We start from the raw sequence: 12,545 nt of genomic DNA on the forward strand, positions 1-12,545 counted from the left end.
TAATTAAGCATATATATGTGCTAGATTTAGATTCATATTGCTTTGAAATTTGATCATATATATGCATATGTGTAGCTTCTTTTTTAACAAATGTTTTCTTGCAGTATGTTTCTTTAAATAAGTTTTTAAACTGCACATTTAAATAGGTAATGTGACTTTGGCTGCAGTCACATGACTACTAGGCCTGTATAAAGCAGTTGCTCTGTGTATATGTATGTATTTAGTATTGAGAAAGGGTTCATACCAGCTGCGTTATAAAGTGATTTGTTCTCAGCATTCCTTGTGTGATTTTGGATCTTTTGCAGTTTGTTTTCTACCATTAGTATTACTCTGCTGGCCTGTTGAGTAACTATATTTGGTAGCCTTTCTTGCATCTTGTTCCGTTTTATTGGAAATATGGAATCACTACATTCGATGTTCTCACAAAGTTAATCCTTTGTTGGATTTTGTTCCTGTTATGGCTCGGTTACTTTGGACAATCCTTCTAAAGGTGACATTGATACTTTTAACTACAAAATTACATTGCTTGAACGTAAAGTTGGTTCATATAACAGTGGCAGAGGTTTAGCTTCTCTGCATACCTTAAAATGGGGATAGTCCCCGTGGACTAAGAATATTGAAAATGCCATCTTATGGGAATGTGTACCTGAACTCCTCAAAAGGTGGCAGCAAATGAATTTGAAGCTAAGCTTAGACTATATGTCACTAATGAATGAGTATTTTATGTCTGTTGAGCAAGATTTAAAGACTGAAATTATCAAATTAGATGAAGAGCTGAAATCACTTGTATGTTTTCAGAGATGTTACCTAAATATAACCATCTATTCATTAAATTTCGTGAATTAGATGACAAGCTTGAACTAGTTAAGAAAAGAAAACTTTCTCGAGACATTAATGATTTCAGAGTGGGTCACATCTTCTCTTGGCCCAGGAATGACCCAAGAGAATCAACTATGGTAACATCTAACAAAAATCACAATGCAAAAACTTTTGCTGGTACTTCTATTAGGGCGCTAGATGTATTTCAGCCCCTTGATTCAAATTTGACTGTTGGCGCCAATTCTATACAAACAGACACTGTCACTTCAACTCCTTCTGAGTCTGTAACCATTGCCTCTTCTAGTGGCGTTAACACTGGCGCTGTAATGGCGTCCGCTATGGACACCTCATCAACTGCTGCCTTGAACCTGGTATCGGATGTGCAGCATGCTAGTAATACAACGCATCAGTCGACTTTAAACTTCACAGAGAAGCGGTTTCAGTTGTGCAGGACTCTTTAAACAAGAGGGAACCATTATCGATGAAGCAAGAGACTTCCTCAATGAAACTGCGACAGTCCGTTGAGACAGGGCAAGAATGCCATAAGTAGTGAGAGGTATTCTTAACCTCTCATCCTTTGTTTTGAGTGATTCTCATGTGTCCTTCTTTCAAAGGACTGAGTTTCATACCTATGACTAATTTAGATTTAGTTGATATTATTACCGTCTTGAAAATGTTTGTGAGAAATTTAAATTTAAAAATTTTGTTTAATGTTAGTACTGCTCCTAACATTCCTAGAAAGCGTAGTGTTTTATACCTGTGAATACACCTATTACTACTGCCTTTGCAATGTCTGTGAAGCTGATTTTAGGCAACAGTTTAATGTCTGTGATAGAAAATTTACTTATAATTTAACCTATGAGCAACATCTTGCCTTATGGAATCTCAAAAGGAATAGTGAAATCATCTACAGGCAGATAAGGGTGGAAGTATTGTGATTATGGATAGAGCTTGCTACAATTCATCAATGGATAAGCTAGTAATGGATACTTTGTCCTTTAAAAAATTAGTTTTCTGGATGTAAAGAAACATATTACTGACGTTAATTTACATGTTTATGACATGCAATTTAATAATAATATTAGTTTGGAATTATTTAACTTTTTCTGTGCCCTGTCCATCTATACCTCAGTTATCGGACTTCGAAAATACATAAGTGTTTGTTAGACCCTCCCATGAGACCCATTGTTTCTGGCAATGGGTGGGTAACGAACCTGTTTGGTTTACCTTCAGAAACAATTGTTTCCTTTTAGATAAATGTAATTATGTTTTGAAAGATACTGGTGATTTTCTCTTCAAACTTTCAAAGTGGTATTACAGTGAACCATGTAATCTGAATGATTTTCTATTTGTCACCTTAGACATTGTGTCGTTGTTCACTGTTATCCCTAATTTATGGCATAGAGTCCATCAGGAAATTTTTGACTACTGAAAAATCCTTAGTTAGTGAATCTATTCAAAATATATGTCAATTGTTGGACCTAGTACTTAGCCATAATGTTTTCATTTTCAATCAACAACCGTATCTGCAGGTCAACGGGGTCGCCATGGGCACCCCCGTGGCCAATACATATGCAAACCTTGTACTGCATCAGTGGGAATTAGACAATTTGCATGATGGAAAACATTTTTTGGTTGTGTTCTATCAATGGTTTGTTGATGATTGTTTTTTAATTTGGAGTGGATCTAGGGACAGCTTAGAAGAATATCTTGTACACTTGAACAACACGACATCATTTTTGAAGTTTAAGTCGACCATTACTAGTAAAGAGGCTTCCTTCCTTGATGTTAACATCTTTACAAGGATGGATTATTGGGCACTTCTGTTTTAAGAAGGAGACATATGTGGGTAGATATGTGCATGCGGACAGCATGCATGCCGGTGTGATTAAGTCTCAATTGTGAGTAGGCTCAACACAGACGATATTGTCTTTAATGAACAGTTAAATGATACATTTAAGGATTTTGTTGATTGTGGCTATGCATTGTCTATTTTAAATGAGATGAAGAATCAGGTATCTAACAACAGGCATTCATTATATGCCCCATATTTCAGGAATTATAATCTTAACCCTGATGTTGTGATAAATCAAGTTGTAAACCCTACTGTGCAAAGATTTAGATATGTGACTGGTTTTGCAAGTAAGGTCTCCTATCTATAAGTATTGGCCTATTTTAATGGCATCCCTGAACTTACAAAGTTGTTAGGTGATAAGCCATTCTTTAGCTTTAGGAATATGAAAACCCTCAAAAGTATGCTATGCTATAAAGATTTTCGCCTCCCTTGAATTTATGCTTTGATAGACCCATCTACTCTACATCTAATTTTGGTACATATGCATGTCTAAACTGCTCCTGTTGTTCGGACTTGATCAGATATGTGAATCTAATAGTTATGTGCATACGATCACACACCATACATATACATTTTCTGTAAGAGCTACTTGTACCACTACCAATGTGGTGTACATGGCATCATGTTCTGTATGTCCTGCATACTACATTGGTAAGACTACGTAGACTTAAGGACAGGATTATTGAACACAAGTCAGAAATCAGGAGGCAGTACACTCAGAATGCCTTATATAAGCATATTGAGACTTGTGGGGACAGGCATGCATTTAAATTTAGGGTTATTGATCTGGTGATTCCATCACTCAGAAGTGGTGATATTAATAATTTCCTTGAAACTAAAGAATATAAATGGATAGTACGTTTGGGAGCTGATAGTCCACCTGGCCTTAACAGTACAGTAAGCATTAAACCCATTCTTATTGGATTACAGCGTAAGTTGAAATGATATTTTTTAATTAACTTGTGCACATGAGCATGTTTATACATTGTTGTTAATAAGTGCATCTGTTGTGTACATGTATGTGTACACCTATGTTTTAATGTTTTAGAGTTTGTATTAAACATATAGGTATATATGTATATTTTATATTTTTATAATTAAGCATATATATGTGCTAGATTTAGATTCATATTGCTTTGAAATTTGATCATATATATGCATATGTGTAGCTTCTTTTTTAACAAATGTTTTCTTGCAGTATGTTTCTTTAAATAATTTTTTAAACTGCACATTTAAATAGGTCATGTGACTTTGGCTGCAGTCACATGACTACTAGGCCTGTATAAAAGCAGTTGCTCTGTGTATGTATTTAGTATTGAGAAAGGGTTCATACCCGAAAGCTTTGCGTTATAAAGTGATTTGTTCTCAGCATTCCTTGTGTGATTTTGGGACAGATTTGAATACCAGTGTCTGCCAATTCATGTGAAACAGAGCACCTCTATGACACTATTCAAAAGGAACCTGGATAATTGGATGGGGCACCATAAATTCTTACCAGGGTAGTGCATACAACCCTCCTGGACATGGGCAATCATTAATAAATACAATCCTGAGTACTGACTAGAGTACTTATGGTATTACATTGGGATGAAACGGCTAAGCTTGAAATGGTCTCTGGGTCGATAGCCTAGTAACATCCCATGAAGCCACTATCAGCACATGATCTCACAAGAAGATTGCTTGTTCTAGGAAAAAGTGTATTGTTCTTATTATTACAGAAATAGCAAAATATATCAAAACTGGCAGGAGTGTCAAGGTGTACATCTTGTCACTTTAGGATTCGGTCTACTTTTAAATTAAAGAACTTAGTTTTCAAATGACATTCTGCAATCCTTCTTAGAATGTTTTCTGAGACAGTAGAGCATAGTTCTGAGAGAAGAATACTGCATTTGTGAAGTAATTTGCATTTTAAACTTGATGATACGAATAAATTGCAGAAAGTGTCACTGACCCAAGAAGGCCCCAAAGGCAGAACCCAAAGCACTGTTAGTGCAACAGCAAAGTGTGGTGCTGCCTAAGTTGTTTTTCTAATGACAGTGTGTAGTATGTGATAGGACTTGATGAATATCATGGGATTTTCCAGCTTTTCTGATGAACTGCACTAACCACTCTAGCTTGGTGTCATTACAAACCTCTTTCCTCTTCCTAGATAATCTGGGTCGGGTTGGTATAATGAGCTTGCTTGGCATAATAGGTAAGGCCTTTAACTCACAGACAGAAGGTAAAAGGTTTGAGTCTGACCTCAGCATATTGGCTAGGCTTAGAATGACCCTTCAGGGCAGTTAGCCTAGTATTCCCTATGAACACTCACCCACCAAGAAAAGTGCATAAAACCTTATATTTATTTGTGTCTGAAATGTAATCTACGATGATCTAATACACTGACCATTTTACAACTCCATTTTAGTCTTCCCCTGTCAGGAAAGTCAGCACATACACAGTTTAGCTACAGCCACAGGCAAAGCCAGTATTACTACTGAACTGTGATGCTGAAAATAATGCAATCCAAATAATGTATTCGACCTCTGAAACTCAAATGCAAGTACATATAGAACAAAACTACATTACAATGCAGTACACGTAACAAGGAAATGTATTCTTACTAATCAAATAGACTAGCCTAAAACAGAAACAAAGCACAAGCCTGGTTTATGTTCTGTGTAGCACATAAAAAGGTGTTCATTACTGCTAAATAATTTAAATCAAAGTTACTCATATCCTTCTGCCTATAATGATGTGAACCTAATTCTAGATGAATTCTGCCCAAAAGCACTACCTATAACTAATACTCTAATGAAATTACCTTCATATCTCTTACAGAAACTGATCAAAGTGTGTACTAATTTATATCCCAAAATTTCCAGACCACAGCTGCTTAAATGTATTTGTAGCCAGAATCAGAAACTTCCTGTTGCATGCAGAAGTGCCTTTTTAAGAGAATGGTGCTAATACTAATGAGATTCATGTCACATGGCCTCTCCTTCTTCATTAGGAAGCCACAGTAAAGACTAACCCCGGGATTCATGAAGCTCGGCGCAAGGCCGGCGTAAGGCTTGCGCTGGCCATGCAGTGTATATATGGAGTAGTAGCGCCATATGCATATTAATGAAGGTGCGCAGCCGCCACAGCCACGTGCATAGGAAACGTGCGCGAGTGCATGGGGCTTATCGAAGTTGCGCACGGAGGTGTGTCAATGTCGGCTGTCGATGAACAACCTAAACTGCTGAATATTATATTCCACCTGCAATAGTAATCGCACCTATCAGTGTTCATGGATACTGAAACGTATGCAAAGCATGCAAGATAGTTCCTGCGAACAGAAAATGAAGAAGCAAACACAAATGCACGGTAGGGAATAACGGGTCCCTAACCCTTGAACAAATGACATGGAAAACTGTGTGCCCGTAGTCCAACATAGTGTAGATAGCTATACCATGTGGAAGTGAAATGCATCATATGTTAGCGCGCCGCCAGTAGGTACGTCCAGCCTAATGGAGAGGGTCACCAGCTGACCCATAATGTGAGGGGGGGGGGTACATAGCTGGGCAGATGTGTCCATAACAAAATACACAAGGAGAAATGTAGATATATTTAGCAACCGTATGTCCGAATCATATCCCACAAGGCATGTAACGGTCACATACAAAAGGTATGTCCGTATTTCACATACCAAATGTGATAGGAAATAGAATACGCATGTAAATGAAACAGAAGGAGCATATAAACAGCTACAACAATAAGGACACGTAGGCCGAAAGGAAAAGTATAATCCGTACCATCGACTAAGATTACCACCTGTCCCAGTTTGCGAGCAACAGTCCCTCTGTGGGCAGATGTGTCCTGACAAAAACTTGTAAAAATGGCAAATGTCCAGAGATTATAGGACAAAATTATTCCTTAGACGTTATGTAATAGTTGCATTAAACAGTTTCTCTGTACATATATTACATAAATGTCATAAGAAACAGAATAAGCCACTAAAATGCTACAAGAATAAGCTTATATATAGGCAAGAATTGCAAGTTCTATCTGCCGAACTGACCATGGGTATGTGTCGGCCTGTAAAATAGGATGTGTTCACCGCAAATGTCCCACTGTGGCCAATTGAAAAGGTGGAAACCCTACCGTCGACTGTGGGGAGGCATTGTCCACAACAGTCGGATATGTGTAAGGAATAGCCTGGACATAGGAAAAGGTGCCATCCTACCAAAGAGTACAACTGGCTTGCAAAATCCAGAAGTCAGTGGTACAAGCCGAACCTGTATGTGACACAGTCGAATGGGTAGTACCTGGGTATACCAACCAAGTAATGAAAGTTAAGTATGGGCATGTACCTATGTGCGTGAGGTATAGCATGTGGAAAGCAAACATGGCAGGGTAGTCCACACAACCATAAAGGTACCTGACACATGTAGGGTATTCAATGTGTTACTCTGGCTGTGTCATGGGCCAACAACCAAAGTAGCGATCTATGGGGTGTGAGGAATCTGCATGTGTGGGGTGGATGGGTAATGGTAAAATCCTCCAAGGTGATACTGTGTCGTATGCAGAAAAGGTGAACCGGAGGTGTATGAGGGAGCAGTGGGTGAAGCTGAAAGAAACACAAACACATGTAGAAACAGCTGCAAGACAAGCAGACAGGCCATAGTGTAGAACACAATCCCACAAACAAATGAATATGGAAATGTGCGATACAAATGTATAGATATGTCACCATCACATACCCACAGATTGGTCCTGATGGAACTGGCCATAACAAATGCAACACACCTGGATGCATAATGGCCTACCAGCATCCTCCACATCACACAACCCGCTCCCATACCAGAACGTCCACCAAATCCAGCCGTACTTGGCCTACTGGTTCATTGCAGCTACACATAGTGACCCCTATGCATATGTAGTAGGTAGTGTTACCCTGGGCAGTTCTAGGATTGCAAACCACGTATCCCTTGCATGCAAAACCCCCTGCACATTTTCATAACGCCAGAAAAATCTTTGGAATCTGTCTTGTTTTGGTCATGTCAGATGTTTGGGATATCCCTCATGGGATAAGTAACCTGTGTAAATAGTAGAATGGGTATGAAGACAGGATGTCCAATCTTGTAGATATCTGGACACAAGTCAGAATGTGCAGTAGAGGTCCATGACACTGTCCAGCTATACTTGGTCATGCATAACCTACTACCCAGGATAAAACACCTGCCCGTGATGCATGTGTCCCGACGCAAATAGGCGGGAGAATATATTGCACACATTCACATAGTGGCAAATGGCATAAGGGTGATGAAGACACTGACATAAACAGGATAACCCTGATCAAGTGTGAGGGGCACTTACTGTGTGCAGGCGTGACTGACCATACCTGTCAACCTGTGTGAGCAAGATATCTGGACAGAGCCGTGAATAAAAGTGAGACAAAGGCCCAAAAGTAGGGACAATTTGTAAAGATAGCTCTTAGAAACATAGACATTTGATAGAATAACAGTTTGCACATTAGCATTAATATCCTGAAGAGTATGAAGTCTGAAACCCAACTGTCTGTCATCACGTTCCGACTTCATTCTTTAATGATTAGCTACTGCTTTGCCAGAACACAACAGCATATTACAGATGTCTGTACATATTTACAGTAACAACCCTTCACATTTGTTTAATGTATAACTGCATACCTTCATGTTCAAAATAATAATTCCCATATGACTGAATACAGGAAATAGTCAAATGTGAATGGGAACACCCCTCACCATGGAGTATGGACTGTAACAACCCCATCCATAATATGTATTGCCAACAGAATAAGCTGCTGATAGGTGCCCAAACACCTGTGTCTGTAAACACAGGTAAAATTTCATAATAGGGAGAAACTCCCTGTCCATGTGCTTCGTCTGACATTTGAACTCAGCCAGGGAAGTTCAGTTCACCAGGCGGACAAGCCTAAACCCAGATCACTACATGTACACCCTGACAATCAAAGACCTGTATGTGCCAGGACTATAAGCCTTGATGTTCTGCATATCCTTGGAGTGATTAACTATGCAGCTGGGGTCCACAGCAGTAGGCAATAGGGCATGTGTAATATGTAGTACCACATTTTTCCCAGCAGGAGAATAGATGCCTGTGTTGTAAGTGAAGCGGTGAGGCATATGTTGATGTAGCTAAGTACTATGGGTATACATATCAATGAGGCAAAACACCAATAGAATAGTGGTTCCAGCATCCAACCAATGTGAATGCAGTCCCGGTTGAACTACGACCACAGCACATATAAGTTTAAAGTGTAATGAATGCGTTTGTGCTGTAAACACATTTAAATATGTAAAGGTGAACGTGTGTTTCGCATATGTCCATAAACCAGAATACAGATATGTAACTGTTACGGTCACAATTAGGAAAGCCCACGTAAGCACAAAGATTTATTAAACATATGTAACCCACAATAAGGATATGCAAGTGAGCCTGCACGTGTGTAATCTGCTCACAGCATAGCAAATGAATGCTGTTTTCTCCATATTATATATATATGGCTCATACCTGTTAACCCTGTAAAGTAAGAAACCGGACAAAGCCATGAAAACAACTGGTACAAATAGGGACAATTCCCAAATATTACCCTAACAAACATAGAACGTGGATAGAATAACAGGTGTTTCATTAGCATGGATTCTCTGAAGGGTATGAAGTCGTAACCTCAAATGCTTGTCATTATTTTCCAACGTCAGTCTTTAATGATATGCCACTAATTTGCCAGATAGCCACAAGGTTATGAAAAATGGACCAAAGATAAGAGGCAAACATCTGTACATTCGGCGAAAATCTGTACAGTTGAAAGGTATGATATGGATATATATATATATATATATATATATATATATATGTGTATACACATATATACACAGACTTAAACCAAAGAAATTTATGAAATGAGGAATGTACAGACATATATGGACATGTATATATATATATATATATATATATATATATATATATATATATATACATATATATATCTATACACACATGACACATTAATAGATATATACACAGCAAACATAAACATATGTCCTTGTAGGTATAACACATGTACATAAATAGGTCACGGCATAGCTATTATGGATAGACAGACAGACATGCATGAAAGGTGACTACACTGCTGCTTTCCAAACCATTGCCCGGAAAGTACCAGTGTGACAGACCTGCAAGTTCTACACTTTAAACATGGATATAGGTGTCCTTTGCAGGACCCCAAAAATTGATTCCGTATTAAGTGTGTCCAATTATCATCGACGCAAAGGAGTCACAGCTGCAACTACGATATAGCTGTACATGCAACAGTAGCAGGTGCAAGGGTAATAACACATGGGTCGATAGAATGTATGACGTATGACCTGATATCCAGAGAGCGGAGAGTGCTTAGAAGTGTCTTCATACTTTATTATCGCTCACATTAAATATGTCTAATGAGTACTGTGGAGGGGTGTCAGGTATGGGAATCATGGGTATGCAGAAATGGGCCTAGGTGTTGGTTGGCACAGATTTATCAGGTCCACCCCATGGAAGTGATCAATATACCTATGTGGGTATAACACACGCCTATATTCTCCAAAAAGGTAGAACTCATCTACTGGATATTGAATAAACCATTGGGGGAAGACGTAGGGACTTATATCAGTGTCATGTAGGCGATTATCATGGATGGACATGCGTACGACTAAGATGGTAACCATACCTTCCAACCTTTCAGAATAAGACAGCTGGACAAAGGCATAGTACATGAAATACAAATAGGGACTATATTAAATATACCTCAGACAAAGTCAGAATGTTGATAGGATAATGGTATAGTCAGGAGTACGAATGTTATGAGGGTTATTAATCATGAAATACAAATGTCAGTCATTATTATCTAACTTCACAGTCCTTAATGCCTTGCCAGTAATTTACCAGAAAGGCACATTATTATGAAAAAAGTAACAAAATCATAGGTCAAACATCGGGACATTTACCCATAATGTGTACAGGTGAGAGGTATGAAGGTAACCTGTCCTAAATAAATGTACAGAACTAGTGATACTAGGTGGACAGGTGAGAAGAAAGACATCAGGACAAATGACAAAACATGTACAAGTCAAAAGCATGTACTTCGACAAATGTGAATGACAACGTATGCCCTGTGAAAGTCAATATGGAAGGTTAATAGAATCAAATGAAATGTGTCCCTCAGGGTGTCATGCAGTGTCCCCGATACAGTGTCCAGTCCCCCACACTCGCAAGTGAGTTCTGCCACTGACGGAAAGCGCAAATACCGGTGAACACATAAGGTACATGATAGAATAATAAGTGTGGATAAGCACCTGTTGGCCTTTGTGAGGAATACAACCCTATGGGTGTGTGTGTCCTGCAATAGGAATGTAATGGCATCTGGCCTGTGATGCCGCCATATATTGTGTGTATTGGTGTAATAAAATGATATCCCGTATCAGAAACAGATACATGTCAGAGGAAACCGTATTATCGACTGCAAGATAACTCAGAAGGTATGAAAAGCGCTGCAGTAGGAAGGTCAGTATTGACCGCAGGTATGTGCTGACATGTCAAATGACACAGCAGTCTATATAAAGTACCTATAGGGCTGTCACCTTTACAAATGTTGACAGTGGGAGCTGCTCTGTAGAAATGCCAGACATAGCAGGTCACAACATACCCACAGCCATGCATACACCACAAATAGACATAGCACACAGCCAAGCCTAGGCCATGATACATGAAGCCTCTGGCGTGTACAAGTAGAGTGAGAGTAGAGCAAGGAAAGATGTCTGCAAGCTATTCAGCAAACCCCTGTAGGGGCATGTAAGACTGCCCGTAACACGAACATTGCACAGACAATGTTGGGATTTGCAACAGACCCCATTTGTAGGTGAAAGCTATGCAAATGATGCAAATATGCGATACATGAAACAGTAAGCTGTCCATGCAAGAGCAGAGTTATGTGCAGAAATGTACCCAGATGTTAAGCGAGTAACGTTCTGCACATTGCTAAATGGAGCAATGACAGCTGCAAATACAGTATGAATACAGTCGAAGAAGCATGCCAATGTTCAAATATAAGGCCAGTGGCATTATTGTCCATTGGATATCAATAAAACTGTAGTTGTCCTCCCCCGATCTCTGGTGTGGAAGCGTAGTGCAGCGGCACGAGAACGCGCTGCGCTTCAAAACAAGTCAAATATGTATAATATACGTACAAAATGTAGGTTTAGTTAGATGTTAGTTCGCCATGCAGATGAATGGCAAGCTGGAGACAACATGGCTACTGTGTACTGGTTGTTATGTGTGGAAGCGCTCTGTCAGAGATGTAACCAAGCATTTGTAGGCAATCTGATGCAAGTGAGGCTGAGGACAGTCAATCACAATATGTCATGCCATATGGGCCAAGCATCTACAGTGTAGTGTAGAATAAGGGGACTATCAGAATAGAAGATAGGTGACAACATGAGTGCGTATGTATAAAACACTGTAATCTTACCAGAGCAGTGTCACATGTTTGCTGTCAGTACTCATCAGTGTAAGAGGCATGTTATGATCTATCCTAGGGAAAGTCAGGAGACTGACGGTGTACGCCATGGATACCACCGATGTTTCCTGCAAACCTGCCTACAGTGTGTCCATGCCTGTGCATACCAGTACACCCGAGTAAGCATGTGTGCATGCGTGTCAGCCCGTGTGCACACGTTGAAGAACGAGTAAGCTAGTGTATGAATGTTGAAGCCCGTGTAATGTCGTGTAAGCCAGTGTACGCGTTTGTAAGCATGTATAAATGTGTACTACACACATCACACACGTACTGCACACTCAAAAATACATGCTGCCA

This window comes from Protopterus annectens, chromosome 2.part0 (assembly GCF_019279795.1).
Source record: "Protopterus annectens isolate FY-2018-M chromosome 2.part0, PAN1.0, whole genome shotgun sequence".
Taxonomy (NCBI): domain Eukaryota; kingdom Metazoa; phylum Chordata; order Ceratodontiformes; family Protopteridae; genus Protopterus; species Protopterus annectens.